We start from the raw sequence: 7,928 nt of genomic DNA on the forward strand, positions 1-7,928 counted from the left end.
GTCCCGGCGCAACATTTTCGATACAATATTCGTTCTGATAAATCAATGAAACCCGTATTTTCGATAAACGGGAGCTTTCTATTAAACTATCCAAATTATCACTTCGTAGTACGTGTAACCAGGCGCTGAGACCAAGACCGCAGTACAAATTGTACTGATTCGGATAATTATCCCGAAAACCGATACCGTTTGGATCAGTTTTTATAAATAAACGTACCGTTTTATATCCGGAATGATCCAACAGGATACTAATTTTCCGTAATTATAAATAGCCTTTTACCGTATTTTATTTCGTATCAAAATCATTTGCAGATAGTTAATTTTATAATTTTCAGAGAAAAACCTTAATTACATAAACTGTTCTAAGAATCAAACAGCAAAACGAAGGCGTTACCAATCTCTGTTTTCAAAGCTTGAGTAACCAAAACGAAGGATTTGAAGTGTTCTACCAGATTCTGAGCTTCGTTTTACTGCAGAAATCAAGGTTTATTTTCTATAATTTTATTTATTTTCGAATTAAATTTATTAAAAATATGATTTTTTGTTCGGATGATTGTTTGTATGATTTGATGATTGCATGTTGTAGAGCTTGTTTTCCTGATGATTTTGATATATTATACGTCTGATTTGGAGTTCAATAACATGTTCAAAATTGAGTTTGATTTTCGAATTTTAAAATTAGGGTTTATAACCCGTATGAATGTTCTTAATTGAAATTTGGGGGTTTCTTATTCTGGAATAGATTGATGTTGTGGTATAGTGGATTGTTTTCTCTGTGAAATTTGCAATCTAGTCGTATAAGTTTCATGAATCACCGAGGTCTGTAGAGAAGGGAGTTGTCTTTTGAAATTTTCCGAAGTTCGCCGGAAACTGACAAACTTCACGGCCAAATTTCGGCCAACTCAGGGATGATTACAATGATTTGTTGGTATGGTTGAGTTCCTGGTGAAATATAGATGTGATCTGGAGATGTTGGTGGGGTGAGGACGCCGGGAACGTGTTCTCCGGCCACCCCTGTATTTTTCGGCGACGGGGCTGGAAAATTACAGTTTAGTACCTATAGTTTTGAAAACGATGCAGTTTGGTCCCTGAAGTTTCCAAAGTTTGCAAATTTAGGATTCCTGTTTTAAAAATGTTTAAAAATCATATTTCCTATTTATTTTTATTATAAAAATTTGTTTTTAATTTCTGAAAATTCTGAAAATTATTATTTTAATTCTGAAAATTATTTTTAATTCAAAAATAAATCTGAATTAATCAATTAATTAATTTCAGTTAATTTTTAATTGATTAATTGGTCAATTAATTCGAAAATTAATTGATTAATTGATTTTATTTAATTATTTAATTATTTAATTAGATTTAATTATTTAAAAATGATTTAAAAATTCTGAAAAATAGTTTCGAGCTTTAAAATATTATTCCAAATTATTTTTAAGCTCGATAATTATTCTAAAATTGTTTCGGAGCCAGAATTGGCCAACCGAACCCTGTTTATTAACCCGAAATTGATCCAACGACCCGTTTTGATTCAGAAAAATGTTTTAAAAATCATTTTAAATACCAAAAAGCCTATTTATTACCCGAGACTTCTTTATAAATAATATATCATTGATTATGTGATGTATTATGTGCTATATGTGACTTGTTGATTGAATATCAGTCTATATATTCGGTGTTTACTTGATTATTGCATAACTTTCAATCCGTTAATCGGATTTGGGTAAAACGAAGGGTAGATAGAAGTATGTGTTGAATAGAACTATATGAGTCGATTTTTGATAGATGCTTACGATATGTGAGCAGAAGAGGCAAGGCGTAGGAAAGGGAAACAGGTAGTTGAAGAGTAAAACGGTTGTGATTGGAAACGAGTGCAGTGTAGTAAGCTAATACCAGGCAAGTGTTCTGAATTTTCTCGAGATATGGTAGTACTTGATAGTCTTGTTGATATTGCAAGTGCTTTGAAGCACTGAAACCCAAACCCTGATTCCAGTTATTGTTCTTGAGCCATGAACCTTATTCTTTCTATACCCTTAATTGTTGTATACCCAAACACAAACCTAAGTATACGATATTTCTCCACAAATACATACAAAATAAATATTAAACACTGAACCAGATTGCTTACACATTCAAACCATTATATTTTATGCTTTGAAATCCCAAATCCTTGAAACCCTGAAACATTGATTCATTTTATCCAATTCTTTCATTACCTAGCATCCAAACTTTAAAAATACTCTGTTGATCCGTATGCAGATTAAAACCATTTCATTATGGAACATCAAATGATGTTAATGATTTTGGTTATTGCTTATTATTGTTTATTCTGTTATTATATTAGAATTGGATTGTTTTTATAAAATTGTGGACCAGATTCGTGGTCAGACCATATAATGGTCAAGTTAGGCCAATGTGTGCCTTGGATCCAGTAGTTAGAGCAGTGCTGTGTGCTTTACTCGGGGTTAGTGCGTGACTGATCAGCAGCCTAACCTTGGTTTTTAATATGAAAATATAATATCCAATTCTAAATCATAATCCATTGTTCACTTGATATCATAATCATGTTCACTTGATGATCATTATTCTCAGTTTTTTCATTGTGACTTGCTGAGATAGTTAGCTCATTTGTGCGATATTGTTTCTGTTCTTATCCAGTTAAGAAGGAACCAGTTGGTACCGCAGATCCCCAGTCCAGCGCGAGAGCTAGGGGTTCAGGTTGATTGAGCGGAGCTAGTAGGCTTCTTTTGGGATAATTTAAGTCTGTAAAAGTTTGTAATAATGTTTAATACTCAGTTTTGAGTTTGGAATAGTTGGGATTTGAACGGTATGTAATATAAGTAGAAGTGTGGCTTGTGTGCATACTTTAACCTGTTGCGATCCGTGGTAGTTGGTAAGTAGGGTCACTGCATATTATGATTATCTTTATTATTGTTATAAGCAGGTTATAAATAAGGCGTGTGTGTGGACCCCAAACTTCTGACCCGGGTTTGGAGGGCGCTACAGGTTTGGTATCAGAGCTACAGGTTATAAGTCACTGACACAAGCCTAGGTTGACGGGAATGGGAAGAGGGTTAGGATTAGAAGTAAGGAATAGAAAGATAGAACGTCGAGAGGTTGACTGCTTTGGTATATCAGGTATTAGTGTAATTCGCGTTATGGTACGAGATTTTGATATTACGATATGATTTCAGATAGCAGCGATGGCCGACTCTTTTATTCCCGTATCAAGCTATAGAGGAATGATTGGATCATTGCTTTACTTTACTGCAAGTAGACCAGACATCATGTTTGCAACATGTCTATGTGCAAGATTTCAAGCCAATCCAAAAGAATCACATTTGATGGCTGTAAAGAGGATTTTCAGATATTTGAAGGGGACTCCAAACTTGGGATTGTGGTATCCTAAGGAAACAGGTTTTGAAGTTGTTGGCTACACAGATGCAAATTTTGCTGGATGCAGGGTTGACAGAAAGAGTACTAGTGGAAGCTGTCACTTTCTTGGTCAAATACTTGTATCCTGGTATAGCAAGAAACAACAATCTAATCAACTTCTACAGCAGAGGCTCTGACCCGGGTTGTTCTACCAGTGTTGGCTATATTACCTCCACCTGTGTTGCAGCCCGTACCATTACAGGTTATTCCACCTCCAGGCATGAGGCCACCTGTCAAAGGACCCCCACCAGCTGATTCAGATTCCACTGGGTATTCAGTTGCGAGTGCCCCATTCCAGTCTACATTACCCCCAGTTCCTTATTACCGATATGAGGCCCTTCTATTGGAGCGTGATACCTTGTTGGCCCAGATCAGAGAGCTACAGCATATTATCAGGACTACAGATGTTGATCGTGGTGTGAGGGAGCTTCGAGAGGAGATTCATGTGACACGGAGGGTTCTGGAGGCTAGGCTACATGGAGCTACACTACCTGGAAGAGGCCCTGATGCACTAATGGGCTGGGCTACTGAGGTGATGGAGGACTTTGAGAGGCTGGCAGGACCAGAGTTTCCTTGGAGTTGAGCCAGAGATTCAGAGATGGAGATGTTGAGTAGTGTTGTTATGGTTATGTAGTATGTACAGTAGTGTGTAGTGTGTATCAGTAGACTTTTGAGTTGTATTTATAAACTAGCTATGCTGACTAGTGAGTAGGTTGTTGTACCCTTTTTGCTTTTACTTCCGAAGCGTCTTTACGCTTGTACTACCTAAAACTTTTGATCTATATATATATTAGTACCTTTTCCTTTCCATCACTGTCATTTACTTTATTGCACCAGTTATACCCCTGTGATACCATGTACCCTGTTTTCCATAACTGTTTATATTATGTAAGAAGCATGCAATTTACTTAGTTACAACTGTTTTCAAAAAGAGATATTTCTGTTTTGCAAAACCGTTCTTCTATGCAAAAGATTGATTCAAAAGCTAAATAAGTTGATTGATTTTTTATAGAAAATGCCTCCTAGAAGAAATGCCCGCACCAACACCCAGAATAAAGAAACCAATAACAACAACAATAACAACCAAGATGATACAAATCCAAATGTGAACCCAGGACCCATGGACCCAGCAATAGCCCAGATTCTTCAAATCTTGGCCCAACAAACAGTTCACCTGGCACAACAACAACAAAGACAGACCAACCCCCAGGTAACTTTTAAAACTTTTCAAGCAGTAAACCCACCAGAATTCAAGGGTTCCTTAGAGCCAATTGAAGCAAATGTTTGGTTAAAGGAAATAGAGAAGGCATTTGCCTTAGTGAAAGTAAAGGAGGAACAGAAGGTTGAGTTTGCAAGTTACTATCTGAAGAATAAAGCCACCTATTGGTGGGAGATGGTGAAGACATTGGAAGGTACAGATGTTATTACTTGGGAACGGTTTAAGGAATTGTTTTTAGAAAAGTATTTTCCTCAGTTTGTTCGGGATCAAATGGAGCTGAAGTTTTTAGAATTAAAGCAAGGGAACATGTCGGTAACAGATTATAAGGGTAAGTTTGAGGAATTGTCAAGGTATGTACCGTCGTATGTGGATACTGACAGGAAGAAAGCTAAGAGATTACAACAAGGTTTGAAACCATGGATCAGAGGGAAGGTAGCCATTTTTGAATTGGATACCTATGCAGGAGTAGTACAGAAGGCTATGATCGCAGAGACAGAGAGTGAGATGTTCCAGAAGGAGAAAGAAAGCAAGAAAAGGAAAGTTGAGGGAAGTGAGGGTCAGTCACAACCAGGGAAGTTTCCAAATTTTAAGAAGGGCAAGTTTCAGCCAGGGAGAAATTTTAATTTCAGGAAACAGAATGCAGGAGACGGAGGCCAGAGCAACCGTCCAGTTAATGCAAATCAGCCGAATCAGTTGAGAATAACTTTTCCGGATTGTCAAGTATGTGGAAAGAAGCATGGAGGAGTTTGTAATAAGTTGAATGTGGTATGTTTCAAATGCAACCAGAAAGGGCACTATTCGAGGGAGTGCCGAAATTAGCCAGCAAGAGAGCCAGCAAACAAGGATCAGCCTATCCGGAATCCAGCAGTAAAGGTTCCAGCCATTGGATTTATGTGCTTTAAATGTGGAAAGTCAGGACATATGGCCAGGGATTGCAAGACACCAGCCCCAGTCAGTAATACATTGAGGATCATGGGATCTACCCCAACAGTGAATGAGACTCCAAGGGTTAGAGTTTTTGACATGTCTGTGAAAGATGCTATCCAGGATACGGATGTCGTGACAGGTATGCTTAATGTGAATTCTTTATATGCCAAAGTGTTAATAGATTTGGGAGCAACTCGATCGTTTGTTTCACAAGATTTTGTTAGTAAGTTAAATTGTCCAGTTGAATGTTTAAATGAAATAATGACTGTGGAATTAGCAAATCAAGAACGTGTAACTGTTAATCAAGTTTGTGGGAATTGTGAGATTGAGATTTCTGGTAATAAGTTTTGTGTAGATTTAATACCATTTAAGTTAGGAGAATTTGACGTTATATTAGGGATGGATTGGTTATCTAGGCATGATGCCCAGATCGATTTTCGAAGTAAGAAGGTAATGGTGAAAATGCCAGACGAAAGGATAGTAACGTTCAAGGGTCAAAAGCAAGTAAAGAAATTCTTAATGATGATTCAAGCCAAGAAGTTACTACGACAAGGATGTGAGCATTTCATGGCATATGTGATTGACAGAAGTCAAGAACCAACAAAACTTGAAGATATTCCAGTTGTGAATGAATTTCCAGACGTATTTCCCGACGAGTTACCAGGACTTCCTCCAGATAGAGAAATTGAATTTGCGATCGACTTAGCACCTAGAACAGAACCAGTATCCAAGGCCCCGTACAGAATGGCGCCTGTTGAGATGAAAGAGCTAACGAAGCAATTGCAGGAATTGTTAGAGAAAGGAGTAATCAGACCTAGTATATCCCCATGGGGAGCCCCGGTATTATTCGTCAAGAAGAAAGATGGAAGCATGAGACTGTGCATCGACTATAGGGAGCTCAACAAGCTGACAGTCAAGAACAAGTATCCGTTACCCAGAATTGACGATTTGTTTGATCAGTTAAATGGAGCCAAGTACTTCTCCAAAATTGATTTAAGATCAGGATATCATCAACTGAAGATCAAGCCAGAAGATATACCAAAGATAGCTTTCAGAACAAGGTATGGACATTACGAGTTTTAGTGATGTCTTTTGGGTTGACCAATGCCCCGACAGCGTTTATGGACCTGATGAACAGAATTTTCAAGGAGTATTTGGATAAGTTTGTTATTGTGTTTATAGACGATATTTTAATCTATTCAAAAACGGAAGAGCATCATGGAGAACATTTGAGGATAACTTTGGAAATTTTAAGGAAAAAGAAGTTATATGCTAAATTCTCGAAGTGTGAGTTTTGGCTACAGGAAGTTCAGTTCTTAGGACACATAGTCAGTAACGAAGGGATCAAAGTGGACCCGGCAAAGATCGAGGCAATTACGAATTGGGAGAGACCAAGAACACCCACTGTGGTAAGAAGTTTCTTGGGATTGGCAGGATATTATCGACGATTCGTTCAGAATTTTTCAAGGATTGCAACACCATTGACAAAGCTTACACGAAAGAATGAAAAGTTTATATGGAACAACAAGTGCGAAGAAAGTTTTCAAGAGTTGAAGCGGAGATTAATCACATCACCTATTTTATCACTTCCAAACGATCAAGGGAATTTCGTAATTTATAGCGATGCTTCTCACAAAGGACTATGATGTGTTTTAATGCAGCACGAAAAGGTGATTGCGTATGCGTCAAGGCAATTGAAACCACACGAATAAAAGTATCCTACTCATGATTTGGAGCTAGCAGCCATAGTTTTCGCTTTGAAGATTTGGAGACATTATTTGTATGGAGAAAAGTGGGAGATTTTCACGGATCACAAAAGCTTAAAGTACATATTCACACAGAAGGAACTTAATATGAGGTAAAAGAGATGGTTAGAGTTGATCAAAGACTATGATTGCTCGATTAATTATCATCCCGGTAGAGCGAACATGGTAGCAGACGCATTGAGTCAGAAGGAAATGTTGAATGTTCAGTACCTGAAGATATATATAAGGAATTTCAGAAATTGGAATTGGAGATTAAAGTTTGCAAGCCTGAGGAAGCGAAAGTATACAGTATGACTTTCCAACTGGAATTATTTAAGAAAATAAAGAAATGTCAGGAAGATGTAATGGATCAAGATATAAATCATTTGGTAGGTGAAGAGTTATGCACGCAAAAGGATGATCAAGATATTTTGAGGTTCTCATCTAGAATTTGGATTCCACCAGTGACGGAGCTGAAAAATGAAATTTTACAAGAGGCACATAGTTCAAGATATTCCATCCATCCAGGAAGTACCAAAATGTACAGAGATTTAAAGAAGAATTATTGGTGGCCAGACACGAAGAGGGAAATTACGGAATGG

This window comes from Apium graveolens, chromosome 5, assembly GCF_009905375.1.
Source record: "Apium graveolens cultivar Ventura chromosome 5, ASM990537v1, whole genome shotgun sequence".
NCBI lineage: Eukaryota > Viridiplantae > Streptophyta > Magnoliopsida > Apiales > Apiaceae > Apium > Apium graveolens.